Source organism: Seriola aureovittata, chromosome 17 (genome assembly GCF_021018895.1).
Source record: "Seriola aureovittata isolate HTS-2021-v1 ecotype China chromosome 17, ASM2101889v1, whole genome shotgun sequence".
Lineage (NCBI taxonomy): Eukaryota > Metazoa > Chordata > Actinopteri > Carangiformes > Carangidae > Seriola > Seriola aureovittata.
Window position 1 is genome coordinate 1,673,881 of NC_079380.1, and position 25,169 is coordinate 1,699,049.

General features: G+C 41.2%; 1 protein-coding gene across 2 annotated transcripts in view; it reads right to left on the reverse strand.

Annotated features, from left to right (window-relative positions):
- rbfox1 (RNA binding fox-1 homolog 1) overlaps positions 1-25,169 on the reverse strand; it is a 342,107-nt gene that overhangs the window by 259,045 nt on the left and 57,893 nt on the right. Inside the window, exon 2 of one of the 2 annotated variants that reach the window (XM_056400637.1) lies at positions 13,486-13,531. The exons of the other annotated variant lie outside the window; for it this stretch is intronic. The gene's annotated coding sequence lies outside the window, so the exon portion shown is untranslated. The remainder of the gene's footprint in view (positions 1-13,485; positions 13,532-25,169) is intronic. 2 annotated transcript variants of the gene reach the window in all.

Below are 25,169 nucleotides of genomic sequence, written 5' to 3' on the forward strand. Positions count from 1 at the left end.
TGAGCTTTCAGGGCCACTGTAGATCTGAGGTCAGACAAACATTACAACAGCTTGGAGCACTCTTTTCAGTGTGGCTATTGCAACATACAGTTTACTGACATTGTTACACTTGGCAGGAGCTCAGATATGCAGGGTGTCCAGTGGCGTAATGGTTAAGGTGTATACCACATAACTGAAATGTCCCTGGTTCCCGGCTGGAGGACCTTTGTTGTATGATATACTCCTCTCTCTCTGCTCTGTCTGTCTCTCAAAACGATCAACCAGCAAATGCCAAGAAATGTTCTTAAAAAAAAACTACAATCATCTCCTCGTGGCTGTCTGCCTTCTCCACTCAGACTAGTTTCAGGTAACATCCCTGTTTATCCAGAGTCACAGAAAATATCAACCATTTGTGTGAAATTCTATCATAACTGCTGTGTGAAGTCACACTGACCTTGACCTTTTGACCTTTTGACCTTTAGCCTCCAAATTGTAATCAGTACATCCTTGCGTCCTAGTGAATCTTTGTGCCAAATTTGAAGAAGTGCCATCGAGGCGTGTGCATGAGAACAGGACGGACAGACAACTAAACTGTTGCCAGCATAAAAAAACCTCATGTCTTGAAGAGATATGTGCATTTACATCTTTTTAACATTTGGCTGGAATCCACCTCAGACCACCTCGGGAGGTGCTTGGCAGGATTCTAGCTGAACTTCAGTCCGTCCCGAGAGCTTCTTGGATGCATTTAAATACAGTACACCAGTGGTGCTCAGAGTTCTCAAATTTATTTTGTCACTGTAGTTCCAGAATGTATGACTATTTTGATTCATGGGGTTCAAACACTTTCTGTAATAAAACATCTGAAAGCAAATATCTTATCAGATGGATGATTCTCGCTTGACAAGAACTTCAGCCATGGCTGCGTTTACAAGACAAGAGGTTATAAAACGTCCTCTGAGCAGGTACGTCTTCAGGACAGACTGGAGGCTGCAGTGAGTCACCATCAGAAAGTGAGGAGACAGTTCGGGGCTAGTTGGTTAGAATTCTAACTTCAGTAGAAGAAAGGAAGTGATAGAGTTAACATCGGTGTTTGTTTCCACTCGTGGAGACAAATATTGGTTAGTGAGGGAATGAAGTTTGCTGCTGAACTCGCAACGTTTCTACCAGACTGGTGAGTAAACAGCTGCTATATCGCTCCTTTAAGGTGGATCAGCAGAGATCTTAAGGTGTCGGTTGTGGGAAGTGCTGAGTTGGCAGTGTGGACCTTGAGGACCAGGACCCACACTTTCATCATCCAATTGTTGAGAATGGATCTTACTGTAAAATACCTCAGTGTGGATTCTAGGCAGATGTAAAAGAAGATGTAAAGATGCATACATAATCTTTAAACCTGCCACTTAAACTGTCACTACGTCAGTAAACCACTTATTGGGTCTCAGCCACTTTTGTCAGTGTCACATTAAAGTGATGGGAATCAGCCTCAAACTGTAACACATCCAGGAAACACACTCGATACAGACCCCGCTCAATTCAGTTTTTGAGTGTTTTTCTACTGTGTCTATGAATTTCTTTGGATGTCACACTGACAAGTACCTCAGGCAGAGCTTTGTAAATAATACAGATTAACATTCACATAATGTTCAGTGGTGAATAATAAGACAGGAAACCAGACGGGGGCCGGGACCAGGTCTAAGTGAAAATATAAAACAAAAAGAACAATTATCAGGGCGGCGTGATAACATCACGGCTTTCTGAGACTGTATTCAGCTCCTGAACACAACTTTGATTTCAGATCTGCATGACATCTCAGATCAAAACAAACTGCCAAACAAACTGATAAGGTCCAGACTAAAAGTGGCCAAGCTTTCATCACTTAATGAAATCAATGAAAGACAAAACTGTTGCTTTAGCTTAATGTGGTCCTGAGATGAGAGCACGCCATGCAGATCAGCATCGTGGATTCTGATGTATATCAAAGAACAATACATGACTCAACTTTTACTCTGTTTGCTCTGTAAGTTTACAAAGGCAGACGTACAGACGTCATGTGAGAGTCGGAGGTGATGGAGAACGTGTTTGATTATATCTCTTGAAAAAAAATTATTATTATTATTATTGTGGCTTGATTCTGTTTCAGGGGTTACTTCAATAGCTTTTTCTGTCTTTTAACAATGGATGGAGACCTTCACATGCTGCCATGTTGCAATACTGACACACTTCCTGTCTTTATAGAGGGCTGCACTACCATTGCCTGCCACCAGTTTTCATTTAATCTTTCCCTAAACTAAATAAAATATACATTTTTATGTTAACCTCATCGCTCCCTTAAACCAAACCAGACCTGAACCATATAAGCAGTTCTCATATTTTTCTCTGAAAAATAAACTTTGGTGATTGTGACCAAAGAGCTCGATTTTAACTTCATCTGTCCAGATGTTGCTTTGCAGACTTCAGACATTTACTTTTGTGATGATGTCTCAGGTAAAGTTTGCTTCTGATGACTCATACATTACATGAAGAACCACCACTCCTGTGTCAGCTAATTAAACCTTCCTGCAGCTCCTCTGCAGTCATATGAGGGTTTTGTATTTCAGACCTTCAGTTCGATCTGAATCTTTCCATGGTCTTACAGATCGTGTCTTGACTTCCCTGGTTCCCCTTAACTTCCTCTTCTCAATGACATTTCACACGGTCAATATTACAAGCTTGAGGTGACCTCATCTGTTTTGTTGCATCAGTTAGCTTAATTTTCAGATCCTCAGTCAGCTGCTTAGAGGAGTTCATGGTTCAGAAAATGTATCAGTTCTGGATCTGCAATCAGCTGATGAGTCTGCTGCTTAATGTGGGTTCTTCTCAGGAGCAGGTGGTGGTGATTGTACGTCCTCTGAGCAGCTACGTCTTCAGGACAGACTGGACGATACAGTGAGTTGCTATCAGAAAGTGATGAGATGGGCCAAGGCTAGCGAGTTAGCATGCTTACTTCAGTAGAAGAAAAGACACGATAGAGTCAAGAGTTAACACTAGTGTTTGTTTCCACCTCTGGAGACAGCTGTTGGTGAGCAAAGGAATGAAGTTTGATTCTGAACTCACTACGTTTCTTCTAGACTGGTGAGTAAATAGCTGCTAATGCTAACTTTAGCTATGTAGCAAGAGCGAAACTTACTTATAGCTCCTTTAACAACAGCACCACCAAGACGGTCTGACAGATCGTTTGAGTTTTTATTATGTAAATAACTTTGTATAAATAATATATATATATATAAGTCCATGACTTTTCCTAAATATGTTTTTGATTTCTGAGCATTTTTTCCCCTGACCGCCACAGCTGTCATATAGACTGCTGTGGCCAGCTGTGGCCAGCTGTGGCCATAGGAATTATTACAATGATTCCATTTCGCAGTTTTTGCGTGTCTATTTTTTTTCACAGTTTATTGTTTTCAATTAACATTACAATTTTATATGCATATCTAGAAAGAGAGCAAGTGGGAGAGACAAAGAGAGAGAGAGAGAGAGAGAGAGAGAGAGAGAGAGAGAGAGAAAGCGAGCGAGAGAGAAGTTGCCACGCATCAGATTTAGCCTGCCACAAACTGAAAAGAAATGTAGAGAGGTAAAATAAGAAGAATATTCTCAGGACCTGAGCGAGGGGGAGTCTGAAGGTTTAGTGATGAGGAACGTCACTATCTGCTGTCACATCTGTCAGATGCAGCCACTTCACAAACTTTATTTTGCGAGTACAAACTAGATCTTGATTTTGTAACTAGTCAGCCTATAGGCTATAAACAGTAAGCAACATCTAAAATCACCTTCATTTATAACGAATAAACAATTATAACTCAGCCCAATAAATCTCAGCTGTGCAGCCGGCTGCTGTCCAGTCCAGTCAGACACCACACTGGTCTCTGTGAGCGCTCGTAGGCTACATCAGCTCCATGTTGATAATAAACAATAATAAAAAATAACAATCCAATAAATCTCAGCGCGAACAGCGACAGTGGCTCTTGACATGAGAGCGCACACACTGTCTCCAGATGCAGGTGTGTGCCACAGGTGGTAACTATTAGTCAATCATTCTCTTACATAATCTCAAAAATCACTAGAGTCCGACCTGTGGCCCTTTGTTGCATGTCATCCTCTCTCTGTCTCTCTCTCTCTCTCCCTGACCTTCCTGTCTCTCACTAAACTTAAAGAAATGTTTTAACATGACAGTTGCTGGTTTCATGTAAGCATTTGGCAAATTTGACAAAACAGCATCCGACCATAGATGGACGTAGCCTGCCATCTTGGCACTGCCTGACTCCGCCCCTAACTCCCAGCTAATCCAAAAATGGACAAAGAGGTGGGGCGTGTGTGGAGCTGAGACTTCAGTGCATGACGGTTTGTGTCAAGCATACGCTCACCCACCTGTCACTCAAAGAGGCCACCCCCTCAATTCTACATTACTTTAAGTCTTAATAAAATGTAAACAGGTGAGTTATATAAACAGGTGTCATGAAGGAGGAAATTAGCTCTAGAGACCAAAACTGTTTTTCATACCAGACTGTGAACATGTTTATTTCTGCTGTAAAGTTGGACGTTTTAACATGGGAGTCTATGGGGACTCACTCACTGTTGGAGCCAGACTCTAGTGGTCATTAGAGGAACTGCAGGTTTTGCTACTTCAGTATCGGCTTTATGTTTCAGCCTCGGAGGTTGATGCTTGAGTCCAGCCTGTCATCTGCCATGTCTCACAGCCAAGAGATGACGACTCTGACGGTCTAATCTGACACAGTGACGTGTAGATTGATGTGAAGATTGACCTGGAGATTTGAGCATCATTAGTAGTGAAGCCACTAACCCAACACTACAGGTCCTGGAATCTTCTGTCAATAAAGACGACTTGAAAATGATCAAATCTTCACCGAAAAGTCAAATTATTTTATAATGTTGTTTTCAGCCTGAATCTGTAAAAGAGTGGTGTGGAGGCAGATCTCACAGACTTAACATTCAGCGTTCAGTCAGGATCCTTTCACTCAGTCCTGAGGGATAAAAAAAGAAGCTGACAACTGCTCTTCAACGACAATGGCAAGTCCATTTTCTGCTAACGATGGAGTGCATTGTATCTTGGCCTTAAAGAGTCTCAGTCTTTCAGTCAGTCTGTCCTTCTCACACACACACACACACACACACACACAGAAAAGCTTATATTCATTTGTGGAGGTCATTTCAGCTGCTGCTCCTGATATAAATTCTCCCTGTGATGACTTCACTTCAACATTACAGACTGAAGAGAGTCACTGCAGAGAAAATATCAGCAGCTCTCTCTCAGATCCCCTCTCCTCATTCCTCCAAGCTTCCTTCCTCTTCTTCTGCAGCAGAAAGCGACGGGCTCAGTGGTCACTCTGCACTGGCTCTTCTCCTAGAACACTGATCCGACTGATCGGGTCCACGAGCCAAAAATCAAGAGATGACTTCCTGTGGTTCTGCTGCAGTGACGGAGACTCGGCCAAAAGCTATTTCTGACGCTTTAGAGTTGAAAGTGAGGAGTTAGTCAGGTGACCACTGTGATGACACGGTTAAAACCTGGTTCATATTATCTACTTTTAAAATGTAGATCTGCTCAAATAAATTAATCATTATTTAATTTTCATTCGTTTTAATTCACACTTCCCCAGTAAGTCTGAAGATTACAGCAGATCATTATTTTTTTGATTTGAAATTGTGTTTGTTAAACTTTCATTGTCGTCACCAGGACATCTCCCCTGGAGATACACTTTTGAGATATTTTTTTTTATCTTAAAAGTTCATCTCCAAGGAGCATGAATGAGCACTTCTCAATTAATGAGTTTTCATAGTGTCTAAGATTTCTATACTGTTCATTTTTATAATGTTATATAGCCAATTTATCTGGATTTGCAGTGGTTTGGATGTATTTATGTATTTTTATGATGAATTATGTAATTTTTTTATTTTTATTTTTTATGTTGCATCTTGTTGCCTTTCACATATACAGCACTTTATAAAGTTTCTTTACATTTAAATGTTTTTGGGATGGGCCACATCAAATATCCGTCATTCCCCACCAGGACAACAATTGACCGGAAGCCACATGACCGTAGTTCCATCCCAACTCTCTGTGGAAGCCCCACAGGCAGCCCCATGTGCTCACATATGATTGGTTGTCATATATTTTTTCTGTTTCATACTGACCTTATTCATGGCCCAATTATAATCCGGCCCCGACACCGTCACCCTACCCACTCTCACTCCGTAAAATGTAAGAATGTGCCTCCACATGGAACTAAGTGCATGTGAGATGGGAGTTGTTACATAGTGTGTTTACCAGTTGTATCGGTATGTATGTTTTTTTTCTGATAACTGAGTGAGTCAGAGACAGTGATGATATTCCCTGTACATTGATATGAAGCTAGAAACTTGATTTAGTGTGAGCAGTCAAATTGCGTAAAGTTTTAGAACATAAAATCACTGCAGTTTATTCATAATTTTCTCAAAGAAGTCAAGAAGCCATAGCAGATAGACATTTCTATCAAGGCTCCACATATCGGGTGTGAGAGCTGCAGACCACAACGCTCTCTGAAACAGGAAACACTGCTGCTTTACCAAAAACCCAAAGAGACAAAGAGAGCCAGCAACTCTCTGCACTGTACAACACAGCCAGCAATCAATACATGACTTCAGCATTTTATAAATGACAAAATCAATACTTTTTAATATTTTGCTATTCTAATGTATTCTGCTGGACACAGGCCAGGGCAAGAGAGCAGAAATATGCAGATGATGGCAGCATCTGGGCTACAAACACATTCACATGCTACACAAACATCTTTCTTCCATTTCCACGAGTATAAATTTAACCCGATTCATCAAAGTGTGGACAGAAATCAATAGAAGAAAGGCAACGTTTTCAAATAGGAAATAAAACACATGCTTCCGTACAGACAAGGCATGAGAAGTTTACCAGGAAGGAAACTTTTAAGTGCTGCAGTGTAAAGGAAAGTGAGGGCGTAGATGGGCATGTAGCATGAGTTCACACCCTGTCACAGACTCGCAATTAATGTACGTCTTTGCCTCATTAACCGTAACCACAGTCTGTCCCTCACTGTGACCGGACCGAGGTCATCGTGTGCAGAAAGTCAGATTGTTAAAAACATTTCCGGTTACATCCCTGTTTATCCACAGTCGTATAACATATGACCCATTTGTGTGAAGTGTTTTGTGAGGTCACCCTGACCTTGACCTTCGACCTTTGACCACCAAAATCTAATCAATTCATCCTTGTGTCCAAGTGAACAGTTGTGCAAAATTTGGAGAAGTTCCATGAAGGTGTTACTGAGATATCGTGTCCACGAGAATGGCATGGACGGACAACCTGAAAACAATTTACCCCCCGGCTCTGACTGTCGCCAGTCACAGAGGAATAATAAAAAATGCCGTTAGTGAATGTGATCTGAGGTTTGTGTGGCTCTGAATGGCAGCGTCAGTCCACACTAAAACTTTTCAGCAACTATCAGATGGATTCCAATGTGGAGTTGGGATCAATCTTATTTTGGCGGACCCCTGAATTTTCCTCTTGTATTGCAAGAGGAGACCGTAGACTGTTGCAACAAGTCTTATTCCTCCAATCAGGGACATGCTAGAGAGATGACACTTATACTGCACATGCTAAGTTAGACCTTCCCCCACCAGGAAAACAGAAGACACATTCAACACCGCTGCTGCATTTACTGAAAAAACTTGTTTGGAGGAATTTCAATCAAAATATAGTATAATATGTCCGGTTGGTCTAGTCTACCAGTCTCTGAGTAACTGAGGGGAATATAAAAACCAACCATCCACAGTCTCTTCTGCTGAGTGGATTTCACCAAACACAAATATCAGGTTCAAATTTCTGTCAGTCTAATACTTTGGTTTGTGACCCTGAAAATCTCTAATGACATCAGCATCAACGGTACTTTATGCTATGTGCTAGTTAGCTAATGTTAGCACGTTAACATGCATGAAGTGGGACGGCGAACACACTTCAGCAGCCGTTGTCATTGTGAGCATGTTAGCATGTTGATGGTAGCATCACAGAGCCTGCAGCCAAACCTGCAGACCACATGGTTCCGAGATATCAGCTGTATATGATACAGAGAGAAAAACGCCTCGATCAAGCCTCTTTTTCACTTTGAATTCTTTACGTCAGGATTCGTCCATTTGGCTGTTGAAGAGAGAACAGCCAGTGCTTTTAATGGCACATTGTACGACAGCCTGCCCTGTAGTCTGGCTGTGCCAACAGACGTGTTAAGGAAACTAAAAGGGTCTGAATCTGTCTGCTGGCAAAGTTTTGTCTGCAGCCATGGAGGAAATGAGACTTTCTTTAATCATGTATCCTCCTAATAATCTCCTGGTCTCAGGCCGACAACTTGAGCATCCATAACCAGCACACTTCAAGGGGAATAGGCTTATGGAGGGAGGAATGGATAAGGAAGGAGTGAGAGAAGAAAGAGAGGGGAGAGAGGGAGAGAGAGGGAGAGGGCTATTTAAAAGAAAAAAAAAAAAAAAGATTTCCCTGCAGTATAATTTGCTGATATAGATGATACAGTGATGAAGAGAGAGAGAGAGCGCGAGCGAGGGAGAGAGCGAGAGGAGAGAGAGAGAGATTGAGAGAGAGAGAGAGAGAGAGAGGGAGGAGAAATCCCCATTGGGCAGACTAAGAGTAAAAATAAGGGAGAAAAACTAATTAACTGATGAAGTCCCGTTGTGGGCAGCACATGCACACACACACACACACACACACACACACACACACACACACACACACACACACACACACACACACAGTAGATTGGAAACCTCCTGCCCCCTGCTGGTGTTTCTTTGCTTCTATCAGCCACAGTGATGAGCAAAGTCAGAAGTGTAACATACTGGAATTATGACGAAGCACTTCCTGTTATTATTATTATTATTATTATTATTATTATTATATATTTAATGTTTAAGCCAGTGGTTTCGTCTAGCAGCGTTTTAACATTTTAACATTTTACATACATCAACTATTTCTTCCACCAGTGGTAAAATAGACTTTCTTCTCATTCACTATGATATGACAACACAGTATGGTAAAACAATATGTAATGTGATATAATATAATATAATATAACATAATAAATATATATATATATATATTAACATATAACATAATAAATGGAGGAATCTCTGTCTCTGTTCATCCGATCAACTCTGTGATCAACTGTGAAGTTTTTTTAATGAGGCGTTCTCAAGAAACATTAAAAGAGAAAGATGATACAACAGTCGGTGACTAGGGTCGGAGCGACTCTCGTCGACGCCATCAGTGACAACAACAGCACATCACAAAGATGGCTGCCGCCGGTCAAAGCATGGAAAACAAGGTGCAGCTACAAATCACACAATTCTATTACAATCAATCCAGAAGTTCCTTTCATGTTTGAATCTTTGTGACGTTGCCAGTGTGAACTGGTTATTGTTACCGTTCTCAGGGAAATTTCTTAAAATAAATAAAGGTTTAAAAAAAAAAAATAGTTACCAAGCCCTTTCACCAAGAAGCTGTCAAAACATACACTGGATGAAAATGATTAGGATTGGTCCTCTGGGGATCATGTTCTGTCTGTACGGGTCTTTTCTGAGAAAATCATTAGAAAAGATAAAATGAATAAAGTTCGTAGAGAGCTGCTCTTCTGGAGGCTGATTGAATGAATTAATGTTCGTGGTAAAGGTTATCTGATTATTAAATTCCAGGGGTGATGGTAACACTATTTGATCATAAATATCTACCTGCGTGTTTTAGATGTTTATTTTTGTTCAAGTTCATACGTTTACGTTGATTAAGATGAACAGAGCTAAAAACACATACAGCAGATTTATTGTGCTGATAGTTTACACACACTGAGGGGTCCAAGGGGGAGTGGTCTCAGACTGCCGGACTCCAGTGTACTTTCTCTTATGCGGTGTGATCCAGGTCACATCAGTGTTTGCTGCAAAACAGCTTCTAATGCAACTGAGTTACTGTGTGTGTTGAGGATGAGCAAATCAGGAGCTCACTCTCTCACACACACACACACACACACACTAACACACCTGGTGGTCTGGGTCCGAGTGGGAATTGCAGTATTGTCAGATGAGCCACACTGTCTCAGCAGCAGCCACTCTATCCTCCCCTCCCTCCCTCCATCACTCCTCCATTAATTCATCCATCCATCAATAAAGACTGTACATGTCACATGATCACCAGGCGTCTTCTCTGCAGGCTTCAGTCATTCAGCTGATATTTATCATCTGTAATGACCATCATCATCTTCACTCCTTCATCCAGTCATTCAGCGGAGTCCAACTGCTCCCAGACAAACAGCACGGCTGGAGTGTCTCTGCTGTTCTTGTGTGTGTGTGTGTGTGTGTGTTTGTGTGTGTGTGTGTGTGTGTGTGTACAAAGCTGAGTAGTGTTAAAACCCTGTCCTGTGTACTAGGGGCCTCTCCAGAGCGGCGTGGGGCCGCGGCAGCGAGGTGAGTTTGTTTAGGCTCTCAAAGCCAAAGGCTCTGCTCGGCCGCAATTATCTGAAGTTCAGCAATATCCCCGGGCAGCATTCATAATCAAGCAGAGCATGAGAGAGACCTTTTCTCCCGCGGGCCCCCTGAGGCCCCTCTGTAATATGGGTCATTTGAACAAAAGGTTCCTCATCTGAAGTTTTTTTTGTTCTCTTCACACTGAGCCAGATTAACTGAGAGCGTTTTCTTCTCTGCTCATCCCTTGTTTCTGTTTATGTAAGACGATCACTTCCCTCTCTACAAGCAGCCCGTGCTCGGTCAATGGCGTGTGAACAGCATGAGGGTCTGCAGCCGTGTTAGCGCCCCCCACAGGCTGCAGTGTTCATCACAGCCCACATTACTCAAGAGTCTTTTCTTGCTTTTCAGTCCTTTTATTTACAGGCTCATCGTCACTACACCTCTTATATTGTTATAATGTTTGACTGTTATTGTTGTTATTATTTACTGTTGCCAGCTGTTAACCAGCTGTTAACCAGCTGTTAACCTATGGGACTAGAACATTGACATTAAATTTTGGCACTGAAAAATAGATATTATATAAATGTTATAATCGTATTATCTTTATTTTTTTTTTCATTATTATGTGCACAATGTCAATCATCATTATCTTCATGTCTGTCTTTTTTCAGTGACAGTGTTTTTCATTGTCCCTGCTTTTCAGTGTGACTGGAGGAAGAAGCCTGACAGGACTGCATACTGAAGCAATGGCTTTCACAAGTTCACCTGCGACTCCTGAACCACAGGTAAATGTGTCCCTCTCTGCCGCTGTTTTTTTTTTTGTTTGTTTGTTTAATGCCATTTTGGCAGAGGTCTGCTGGAACAAGCGCAATCATTAGCTGATACAAGCAGAAGCAGTTGAGAGAGGAGAGGGTACACTCACAATCACTTCCTGTATCTGTGTCACGAGGGTTTCTCCACCTCCGGCCCCTTCAGGAGACCAGCAGCAGGTCTGAGTCTGTTCACTCCAATGGGAGAAGTGAACCTGATCACACATTATGATTCTTTAGCCTCATAGTCACTGAAATAAATGTTGGATCAATTTTTCACAAGCCACAAATCTTCAGGACATTCTGACATTAAAATGACATATTTCAGACAGATCAGGAGAAAATTAATTTTATTGGAGACCTGTCTCTGTCTCAGCAACAAACTCTGAGATCTCACAGCACAGATCTCTTCTCTCTGTTGGTTCTGGCTTCACTGCTGCACAAGTTTAGAGCGACCTAAAGGTGAAACCATGAATTAAAAGTTCAAACTGAAATAAAACTTGCATTTCTTTGCTTTATAACACTATAATTGTTCTTATTATTGAAGTGTTTTTGGAGGGAAAACAGAGAGTATGAGACTGATATGATCTTGTGCTGTGTTGATGTAAATTCAACTGTATCTAGTGTTGTATTGTATTGTTGTTATGTTTGGACATGAACAAGCAATCACGACCACGCCCACTTAGGAGACAGGAAGTGTTGACCATTTGTTATCATTTGTGCTGCATGCAACGCGTCATCTTTTGTTATGGAGGATCTTTGATACAAATCATTAACCGCGCACCATCAGCTGTCACTAAAAACACAGTGAAGCCCACCCCCACCCACCCACCACGTTTCTAATTGTGACTCAAGTTCTTTAGGTAGAGACGGAAATCCCCACACACAGAAAACATCACAAACATCTATTGTAGAGTAAAGCCTGCTTTTAGAACACACAGTTAAATTGTGCAATTGACTGTAAATATACAACAAAAGTGAAAGCAGCAGCTCATCAGTTACTGGCCTCAGGACCTGAATGTAGCTCCATCAGTAAATTACTTCCACTACGTCTGAACAATTAATATAAATAGTATCAAAATCTCAATATGGCCGAGTGCAATATCCAAATCACAGGAGCTGCAATTTCTTACTAAAGGAAAGATGTGTCACAACAACAGACCATAAATGAAGCGTTGTGGTGCTACAGAGACGCCCTGACCTACCATCCACATGTAAGGGGAACATCCTTCTTTGGCACAAGACCCGACAAAAACCAAAATCATCATCATCATCATATTTTTTTCATTGAAAAAAATTAAAAGATCCACTCCAACTGAAATCACGTGTATCCCCCTCAGTGTCTTCATGTTGACACGCTGTGGTTGAACGTCACAGACAGTGTGCTGGCTCCATCTACTGTTTATTATCCGTCAGCACACACCTGCTCCGCTTTCGCTGAGCTGACTGGGAAACCACACACAGCTGGGCCGCTGAAGGCTTCACGCAGGGTGGTAACAGTCTGCAAATTAATTTCTGTCACCGCAGCGGCTCTGACACACAGACAAAGATTCAATTTTGATCTGTCGCCACAGTTTTTTAGCCTGATGTTGACATCCAGCGGCTACAACCAGAAGATGAACCGAAGAGCAGGCGACGTGACAGAGCTGATTAAATAACGTCTGACACGTTGAAATAACAGCTGTAGTACACAGACTCTGACATCACTCTATTCACAAGCTTCTTGTTCCATATAATGGAGGTTCTGACTGAGAGCTGTGATGTAAGATATTCATATGAATGAACCTGTTGGTGATTTTAGTGAAGACAGAGATTTTACAGAGTGATGGTTCTGTCTTCTCACAGATGATCTTTGGTTGAACACAGACTCCAGCTGAGCAGAGATCACATTAAAGGACAGCTCCACATTTTTTTCAAGCCTGCCTTAAAACAACAGCCACGTGTCCACATTGAAACGGTTCCTGCTACAATCACTCCTCATGTTCAAAGAAAGCCACAGTCCTCATTCGAAAGTTTATGTGAGATCTTCAACAGTCTGACAAATCAACTATCTACACTGGCATCATACAAAACAAAACAGCTTTTCATTCTGATCATCAACCTGGTGTTTGATTCAACCGGTAAAAGAAATAAACTGATAAGTGAGACATGAACATAAAGCCTCACTGCTGTTACTCACCAAGATACTGTCCTTGTTTCTGCAGCTGCAGCTCTCTACTGAAGTGCTGTGGGACACACACACACACACACACACACACACACACACAGACAAAGAAAGAGAAGTTTAGCTTGACAGAATTAACATTACACAGGTGTGACAAGCTGGTGCTCGTGCTCGCAAGAGCGAAACAAACATCAGCTGCTGTGCACCTGTCCTGTTAGTTTAAAGCAGGTGTATAAGATCCAGGGTCACCTGGTAGAGCGTGTACCTTTTAGGCTCACTCCTTACCACAGTGGCCTGGATTCAAGTCCTGGCTATGGCCCTTTGCTGCAGGTCAACCTCTCTCTCTCTCACCCCCTGACTTCCCTTTCTCTCTCTCTCACTGTGTCTAATGTCTAATAAAGGCAAAAATAGCCCCAAAAAAATAACTATAAGAATGAATGAAAGTTTTACAGAATAAGCTGCAGACAGAAGACAACAGGATGATGTTGTAAAGCTTAAACCTTAGAGTGATCAGCTCACATCTACAGGATTTTATTACAGAAAGTGAAGGATCCAGTGAAGGAGAAAAACGCTGAGTACAAGAATATACTGCTGTAGTATTTAGTCCTGTACTGTCCAGTGTGACCACTGACCTCTCACTAATGCATACAGAAGACACTGAACTACAGCAACAGTTTAATGAGCTGGTTGTTTTATATGGAATGCCATAAGAAATGAAATAAATTAAAAATACAAATGAATAGGCCTAAATAAATGAATAAATAAACAGACTTTTATTTCAAAAATATATATCTATTTTTTTTACTACTTTACTTCTTACTTATATATTTATATTATATTTATTTTATGTTTCTTTATTTATTACCTAATTTATTTATTTCAGGACTTATATCATAGCTGTAATTATTTATTATTATTATTATTATTATTTCTATAAAGTTCTTTTCCTTTTACAACTCATAATTCATTAATCCTCTGTAAACTACATGATGCTTGTACAGTGTGACACTGCATGTGATAGTTTCTCCAGATGGGTTCTGGTGGTTCTGATTCTCTGTCCCTGACTCCCAGTCTGTTTTCGAATTGATATTAAGATGTCACTGATCGCTCCTCTTGGACTTTTTTCTTCCAGCTACTTTCATGGCCCTTTAGCACTTGATGAGCCAGTATGTAGTCTGAGATCCACAGGCAGAGGGCTCTTATTTGGTCCGGAGACCCGGTAGAAGAGTAAAGGGACCGGTGTTTTCGGGCAGGGGCTCCGAGCATCTGTTACGACCTGCCTCAGGAAATCAGTCACATCTTTTAAATCCCTTCTTAAAACAGGATGGGAGGGTAGAGTTTTTACTTTGTTTTATTTTTTCTATTTTCCATTTTCTTACACTTTGATTTCTGGTTTAATCTTTTTATCATAACTTTGTTCTTACATCTCGGAACTCGTCTTATGATTTTGGTTTATTTTGCTGCCATGTTGTTGCACCCTGTAACTTCAATTCTGAAAAGTGTTCTACAAATAAAGATCAATATTATTATTATTACCATTACTTATAACAAGCAACCTCAATAATAAACAATGATGTAATTGATAGCAACTTTTCTACTACCCAAAGTGCTTTGTACAACATGCCACATTCACCTGTTCACACACCAATGATACATCAGGGGCCTTTTGGGGTTCAGTATCTTGCCTGAGGACACGTGGAAACGCGTACTGGAGGTGCAGGGAATCAAACCACCCAACCTCCAATTAGTGGATGACCTGCTCTCCCTCCTGAGCCACGGCCGGCCAAGTAAAGTCAACCCTGTTCCTTCTCTGGTCTCAGACCATCTCTCAAGAAAAGCGTCTCTCAGCAGCTGTGTGAAAAGCTCTGAAGAGGAAACTTGTCATCATGCTGACCTCCTGACTCCTCCCACTCACCACACTGTGAACTGCCTCCACCACAAACACCGTCTCACCTGATCTGCTGATGTTTGTCTTTTCTCCAGCAGATGGCACTATTAACAAAGTGTGTGTGTGCGTGTGTGTGTGTGTGTGTCTGTGTCTGTGTGTGGTGTGTGTAGACAGAGTGTAGGAATGACACACACACACACACACACACACACACACACACACACACATACCTCCTACAGAGAGGAACAGACACACACATCAGAAGCAGGGAAGACACACACACACACACACACACACACACACACACACACACACACACACACACACACACACACACACACACACACACACACACACACAGACTGTAGCCACACAGTTGACTTGATGTCGGTGTCTTAATGAGAAAGAGGCGTTAGTGTTTGCAGAACTCATATTTCATCATGTTCTGTTTGACTCATCTTCCTAATCAACTCAGTTTCCCCACACACACACAGGTAAACAGATCCTCACCATCTGCTACTGCACACACACACACACACATACACACACACACACACACACACACACACACACACACACACACACACACACACACACACACACACAACACCTGAGCACCCACACACACACACACACACACACACAACACCTGAGCACCCCCACACACACACACCCACACAGTGGAGCTTGGCAAGAACAGCATGTCTGCTCCATGTTTGATTAGGAGTGGTGTGTGCATGTGAGCCTGACTGAATGTGTTGAGTTACAGTGTGTGTCAGGCCTCACCCATCTGCCAACAGACCCTCCCTGAAATCTGCTGTCCCTGAATCTCACTCACACGAACACACACGTGCAGCCAATCAGAGCAGAGACACAGAGACTGCAGCGACCAGACTCATGTTGAACAGTGACACAGACACCAGGGGGTAACGCAGCCTCTCTGCACGGCAAGACGGTCCACCAGTCAGCTGAGATCCTTCAATTCAAAGATGCACACACGCACGCACACGCACGCACACTCACACACACACACACACACACACACACACACACACACACACACACACACACACACGGGCAGGTCTGCTGAACTGGAAACTTTGAATGAGTGTTACCAAGAATTCAGAGCTTTGATTTTAAAGAAGCCAGCAGACTGTGGCAGTGTGAGCTCCTTGAGTTACATACTGCAGATGATGAAGTAACAGATGTGTGAGTTTACAGGTTTATCTCACTCAAAAACACTGCACAGCAGTTCAGCTGTAGTTATTATTATTATTATTTCTTTTTTAAATCAAATATTTATTTTGTAAACATACAGTGAAGTAATGGTAATATTCTATAAACTAAGTAATACTTATATTCTATCTCAAAACTATATTCTGTTTAGAAATTATAATATAAAATTAGAAATAAAAATAAATAATGATAATTATAATAATAATAATAATAATGGTAGTAAAGGAAATTCACACAAGTAATGATCCAATAAACACAAGGAGAGATAGAAAGAAAAAAGTCTTAGTTGACAAATTATACAAACTATAAAAGAGTATAAAAAAATTAAAAAACAGAATCCAATAGAGCTAATGGCAGAACACGGGGTTAAAATAAATTATATTTGGAGATAAGATTGTAATGTTTTCTGGCCTGGGCATTATGAGCTTTTTAATACATTTCTTGAAGAAATTTAATTTATTTTTAAGAGCATTCCACGATGGGGGGGATTTAGCAGAACAACATTTATGTATCAGCACTAGGTTGTTTGCACGCTCACAAATCATGTTTGAAGTTTTGGTTTTCCCAACACAAATATAAACACTGATGTTGACTGAGGCAATTACAAAGACGCAGACAGGGAGAGAGACAGAACGCAGAGAGAGAAAGAGTCTATACAGAAGCCCAGAGAGGGATTACTTTTTCTTTATTTTTGTAATACTCATTTTGGCCACAAGAGGCTGAAACGCACCACTTCCACAGTCTAAATCAGACTAAAAGCATTCATGTTTCCTTCTAGGTGATTTTTAATTCCTCTATGCACAATACACAATGTACATATAATGTATGTGTTAGATGTGCCAGAAACACTTTAGGAAGTCAGCTGAGAAAAAATAAGGAGAAACAAAGTCCACAAGTAATAAGCTGTGATGGAAATAATGGATCACACATGGTATGAATTCTGTTATATTTATTGATTTTTCATCCAGAAACCTTGAAGAAGACTTCTCCCCTGTACAGGAACTGCACGCTCTCATGTGCACCCTGGATAACGGGCACACAGAGAGGTCCAGTAAAGAGACAGGCTGACAATAAACACGTCTTTAGGACTACCCCTGCTGATTTTGGCCATCGAGAGCACCAACAGAAATCCACATGGCTGGGCTGGTCGACTGTCAAAAAAATCCATGAAGTGATTACTGTTTCAGTCCATGTCTTTACCAGACTAGACTCTTTTCTGACCTCTCAGGGCTTCTGTACGACTCAGACGGTGCACTAAAAGAACTGAACAGATACTAAACCTTAAATTTATTTGGTCTGTGTTTCATTGTGGCTACTCGTAAATTTTATAATATTTTTAGAGGTGGCACAATTGCACACAATGTCAATGAAAAGATCCAAATACAGCTGAATTCACACAGGGAGACACGAACTGACACTAAGACACATGAGGTGAAAATGTTGGAGCAAAAGAATCACAGTTATTTCAGGGTTTTATGAAAGTATATATACGTAAGTATAAAAGAATCAGGGGTTTTACTTTAAAACTATTGTTAGGATCAGAGGTGATGAGGAAACAACAGTTAATAACTGCTCAGGCACATCAGTCAGGCTGATGATGTCACAGGCCTACACAGCTTGTGAGATTTAACCGCAACAACACAAATGACGAAACAGTGCTCCCAAAATTATGCAAACAACTTCAGTTCAGTTCTTTAGAGGCTTTTAGACCAATGTTCAAAGAAGGTTTATACGCGCTGACAGCAACAGTCTGACTATTGTAGCCTAGAAGGAAGTGAATACTGTGCCTGCCAGAGACCACTGCAACATTCACAACAAGTTTAACCATGTTCCTCCATTACCAACAGTAGCTGGACAATGACCATAAACACTGAAGTAAATCTACTACAGAACAGGTGACATGATCCACTTCCTTTCACCAAGAACAGAAACCTGAGGCTGCAGTAGAAAAGTCCAACTGGCCAGCAACACTGGGCAGTTGAAGACCTGGCTGATGGGTGTGGATTTGTGCTGAGTCAGCAGAGATTGAATCCATGGACCCAACCTGCCTTGTGTCAACAGTCCAGGCTGGTGGTGGTGTGATGGTGTGGGGAATGTTTTCCTCTTAACACCAATTAATCATGGTCTGAATGTCACAGTCTATCTGAGTATTGTTGCTGACCATGTTAATGCCTCCTGCTTCTCAAATCATATTGTTTCCTCTCAGCCTGGTGACTCCAGCTTGGAGAATGAAAGTAAGGAGTAAAGCTCACAGATGTTCAGCTAAATCATGTAGTGGACCTTAAATTTATCATCACAGAGCTGGATGGAAAGGATGAAACTGAGAAGCACATTTAGTTCTGTGTACAGACTGTTTGGCTCAAGACTCTTCTATTTGCTTTTTATTAATTTAAAGTTGGTACTATCAATTCATATTTAACTGCAATGTCTTGTGTGAAAAGCCTACAAATAAACTTGCCTTGTTAACTGCAGCTAGCACTGAACAGTGTTTCACTCTGGGTAAATCCTGTCCGGATTGATAAGGTAATTTTTTCCCTCGGCTGAGAGGATTTTCAGGTCTTAAATTAAAAGGAAACTCTAGTTCCTTAAGAAGCTGAATGGAAAGTAAATTGACCCTCCACCTCTGTTGGATGAGTCCATTTGCAGACGTGGAGCGATGCCAGCATCTCTCTCTAAATCTCATCTGTCTCTTACCGCCCTCACTCTGGTTCTTTCCTTTTCAGTCTCAGTCTAATTCATATCTGTTTTATTGACCTGGAGAGAAATAAATCTGCCTTACTGTATGTTGACAAAGTGATATGATGCAAAAGCTCAGGTCATATTAGAAACAGTAATAGATGAAAGATGACAGGGATAAAAGAATAATCTATATCTTATTAGCAATAGTGTATTTTCTGCTGTTAACAATGGGGCCAGTAGGTCACAGCACTGCACATGTCCACGTGGCTTCCCCCCTGAAAATTCATGCTGTCTGCAGCCACTGATGCACCAGCACTTTTCTGGGGGAAAAAATTAATTAGCCATAACTACACAAGCAACATCTAGGTGGAACATGATTATATTTAAATGACAGTTTCACTGACGACCATTGAAATGTGAGGGAATCTAAGAGGCCATGAGACAGCGGCTACAGGCAGTTTAACAAACCTGGTGCCTTTGGACTGTGGAAGCACTGAACCCCCTGATATTCTGTTTCTTTACAAGCTACTTACAACTGTCACTAAAACTGAACTAATCATCATCAGCAATCAACAAGGAGTTGTTTGCAGTTGGTGTTAATTATGCGTCACAGTATTTTAAATTTGGATTAGCTTGTTAAGAGCTACAGTAGCTAACAACCTGTTAATTCCAGAAGGTCCACTAGTTAGTTTATCATGATCAATGGGCTGATACAGCAACAGACTAGGCCACGTCTTTTTGCACTATTGCCTAGACTGAAACCAGCTGATACTACATTGAAACCAGCTGATTAGTTGAAACCAGCTGACATTAGACTGAGACCAGCTGATACTAGATTGAAACCAGCTAATGGGCTGAAACCAGCTGACACTGGGCTGAAACCAGCTGACAGTAGAGTGGAACCAGCTGATACCAAACTGAAACCAGCTGACACTAGACTGAAACCAGCTGATACTGTACTGAAACTAGCTGATACTAGGCTGATACTAGACTGAAACCAGCGGACACTAGACTGAAACCAGCTGATACTAGACTGAAACCAGCTGATACTAGACTGAAACCGGCTGACACTAGGCTAAAACCAGCTGACACTAGAGTGGAATCAGCTGATACTGTACTGAAACCAGCTGATACTATACTGAAACCAGCGGACACTAGACTGAAACCAGCTGATACTAGATTGAAACCAGCCGATAGGCTGAAAACAGCTGACACTAGGTTGAAACCAGCTGACACTAGACTGAAACCAGCTGAAACTGAACTGAATGATGATATGACACGGTCCAGCCATGTACTAAGTTTAGACCTGGTCTTTTTCTCTCTTCCACGGCACAAAAAATGAACAACACATTTCTATCTGAACATTGTGACTCAGCAGAGAGGGAGAGAGATAGTGAAGCAGAGACATAGAGAGAGATGAAGCTATGGACAAAAGCTAAAGCTTCAACAATGCCGGCACTGCTCATCCCTAAATAACACACACACACACAAACATGGGTCTATGTGTGTGTTGTCTGTGTGTGTGTGTCTTTACTTTACTTGCAGGAAAGTAGGTCAGTGTTTAGAAGCTGCTTGTGGTCTGACTATATGTCCTGAGTCTAACTGAGGAGGCAGATGGCACAGGCCTGAAGACACACGCAAACACACACACATACACTAAAGTTTGTATTATTAGTGAGGACTCTCATTGAGGTTTACTTTGTCTTCTCCTCTGACTGAATCGATATATGTGTGTGTGCATATGAATGTATTGGCAGGCACACTCACACACACACACACACACACACACACAGGGATGTGTTTAAAGATCTAGGAATAAGGCTGCGGTTAAAAAGTCAAAATAATCTCCTCGCTAACCTCTTCTCGACCTCAATAAAAAATGTCATGAGTTCGAGGAAAGATGTGAAGGAGAATTCATAAGGACTTAGAAAAATCTGACTGCAGCTTTTTTTTTTTTTAATCAAACTTTATTTATAACACAAGGAGGATAAATCCTCCTTTCCTAACCTAAGGATTGATTTGCTGAAATAAGATAACATGAAAGAAAAATACAAATAGAGAAAGTTGAGTCATTGAATTAATAATTCAATAAAAATAACTGAGCAAAAGGTCAGAATAAATTCTATTCAGACATAAGTTTAAAGTTTCCTGATATAGGCGCTTTTGACATTTTACACATTTGTTATTTTACATTTGTTAAGTAGAGAAAATTCATTTTTTGTGCTTTACACAATGGGAGGGGATTTAGTGCAACAAAATTTATGTTTACGATGATATTGTTAACTATAAATTCAACCTGCTTGTTCTTCATGACTCCTGACTGGATTTAAAGAGAATAAATCTATATTTATGGATTTGGGCTTCAGTCGATCAGACAAGGATTTCCATCAGTTCTGGATCGAGTCACAAACATGAAACAGCTGCTCTGTTGTTTCTACATTTACGTGGCTCTGCTGTGGTTAAACTACAATGGTGCATCGCTTTAAATGTTGCTGCAGCAAGGAATTGTGGGATGGCCTTTCAGCCTTTCCTTTGGTAAAGGAAGGTCCAGTGTTTCCTATGCTAAAGGAGATAAGATAGGAAGCACTGAAGCTCCTTTCCTTATCATGTAGAGAAGTAGGAAGTAGTAGTAGAAGGCTGCTGCTCAGAGACTTCTGCTCATTTCACCCAGTTTGAACCTTCATAAGAAAAAAAAGACTTTTTCAACCGCAACCTAAGAGTTATGTCTGTACCCGCTGCTAACACACCACACATACAGACGTGGTTGTCACTTAACAGGAAATGGGTGGAGGTCTTACTGAGACCCTCAGACTGCACCTTCCTCCACTGAATTTCTGACGCTGCCAGCTCCTCAGCCCTCTCCTTGCTCCGGCTCCCGTGCACTGAGCTTGTATCGTTCTGGTCCATTTATCAGACGCAGACAGAAATTAACCCAAAACACTTGAGGGATGAGGATTATCACACTCTGTCCATCACACTGTCAACAAACAGACCTGGACTCGCCACAGCAGCCAACCACGTCTCTGCTTCCTCCACACTCACTCTCTTTGCCCTCAGGCTGGCTCACATTAAGACCCGCCCTCTTGAGACTGACAGTCAATCATAAATCACAAATGACAAGCTGTGATCATGACATCCCAGGTCTTTTCTCGCTCATTGTGGGGACTGACTGGGGACACCTACAAAGATTCAATAAACCACAGTTTTCAGTGTTCATTAAACTTTAGGGACTGGAAGACTCAATGTTAGAAGCTGGAGCCTGGTCTAGAACCTGGTCCAACCTGGTCCAATCAGTCACACCCAAATCATATCCACAATCACCTCAACAGTCATAAAGTCCACACCTTAACCTAAGATCAGGTGATAACAGGTGGCTGTGTATATATGAGGTCAGACACCACCTGTTAATATATGAGAGGCATTCAACACATTGAATTCAATTTGCTGAGTGAAAATCTTGAGATGTGATTTAAAGTGTCAGGAAAAAAAGCACAGTAAGTCCAGTCTGTAACTTCTGCCTCTAGGGTTCTCTCAATCAAAATCATAGTAAAAGACGGCTTTGGGTGACGTCATGAAATAGTATGGAATCATGGGAGTTGTTGTCTTCACCACCATTGTCGTCACCTTCTCCCGGTTTGGATTCCTTCAGTGTCGGTGGTTCAGCAGGGTTTTAGTCCCAGCTGAATTATCCACAGAGGTTTCCTCCTTTCCAAAAACAGTCTAGCTGATTATAAATAGTAGAAACACCCATAAAGCAGTTTCACATTGTGAAACTGCTGTAAAAACAGAAGGAATCGTTGGTTTTTCAGCTTTCCAAAGGCCCATCAATTAACCATGTTTGACACGCATGTCCATCAGAAAAAAGAACCAAATTTAAGTTTAAAATTGTGATATTTCCTGAAAATCATTTTTATTCTACGTCTCATTTAAAAATTCGTCAAAAACAAAAAGCTGGAACCAAGTCATTTACAGTCGGTGTTTCACCCGATGCTGTACAATGGACACAGCTGAGATTTATGCCAATCTTCGTAGTCTCTCTGATAACTCATGAAGCAGACGTTCAGCAGGTTTTTACCAGCAGCTGAGTTATCCACAGAGGCGTCCTCCTCTCCATAACAAGCACACCGATGACTAAAATCCTTCATCTGGTTCAAATATAGAGCTGAAAACCACCAAGGTGTAAAAAGTGATTGTCACTTAAAACTAGATAAAAGTCAATGTTGAGCTTCTGTCAAACAAACACACTGACACATGATCATAGAGGTTATGATGTCATTGACAGGAGACCAATGACATGTACTGTTACCATGATTAAAATCACAGATTTCTCTGGTTTGAGAATTGATGGAAAAATTTGGGATAATGTAAGAACAAAACTCCAAAACATATAGAACATAGGTCTAGATGTTTTTAGACATTTGATTGTAGAAAAGATACAGTTTCAATCTCTACTTCCTCCTGTCCACATATTGAAGTGTCCTTGGGCAAGACACTGAACCCCAGGTTGCCTCACTTGTAAGTCACTTTGGATAAAAGTATTTGCCAAATAAGTAAATCTAAGAGCTGAAGATGAAATCTCTGTGATCCTCAGCTCCATCAAATGTTCCCACAGCTCTCCTCTCTCTCTCTCTGACACGGCCTTGATTGGACCGATCTGTACAATCAACAACATTTATCAAACTTTAGGCCTTTAATTCAGTCATTTATCACTCGGGTTATGTGGCATGATTATAATTAAAAACTATCATCAGTCAGACTGCCTCTGAATTAGTCTCTAATTGAACAAGTGGCAGCTCTACATAGACTGATGACTGCTCCTTTCTTCTCGACACATTCTCAGACTTTCCCTCATGAATCACTCCCTCAGAGGAGACGGCTCGGGCCTGGAGTCGAGGAAGAGGCAACAATGCTCCTGTGATGGATCTGTAATCATTTACATTCTGTGTGAAAGAGGCTGAGCTCATTGTGAGTTAACAGGCTTTCAGGCTGCGTGAGGCTCGTTTGGATCCATATCCCATTTCCTGACATCTACTGTATGACAATACCCAGCAATCACATTACAACACACCCGAAATATTAAACACTTGAACCGTGAAGTGTGAGAAGGTTCAACCTCAGGTTGTGTAACACACACTCTCACCTTCTGTTTGCCTTATCACGTCGCAGTTCATTCCAGGGATCTCTCCTGATTCGCTCCACTGGGAGCCAATCAGATATTGTAACGGGAACGTGAGAGTTACCAGCACTGCAGCGTGTGTCGGTGATGGTGACAGTAACACACGTTCAATGCGTTGTAGTGACAATCTTGACATCACACACACTGGTCACACTGGAGGCTATGACTAAACAGGACACACACACACACACACATCTGTTCAAGAGGAGGAGGGATCTTTGCTTAGTCAGTTAATTGATTGGTCAATTGACAGAAAATTGATCAGCAAGTATTTTGATAAATCGTTGAAGTCTTTTATTTAAGGTGGCCCTGAGAGCTCAACAATTTATCAATCAATTTCAATTTTATTCATTTCTAAACTCAAATCTCCACAAACAGACGGAAAACCGAGTTCACAGAGTGCAGTAAAATATGCACTTCATATCCAATCTGTAATACATATGTTAAAAATCTAATGTAAAATGTAATATGAAGCACACTGCCTCTGTTCATTTTCATTTATATATATTTATCTTTATTGAGATGTGGTGGTATATTTGTACACAGAAGCTCACACAGGCAGAGCTGATGTTAAACTACAAATCAAATTTTTAGCTTCTTCTTCTTCTCAGACAACAAATATTATATTTCAACTCACATCTCCGACAAAACGCCAGAGCAAATTTCCAAACAGGCGTTATTTGGATAAACTGGGATAGGTATCATTATTATTTCATTCAC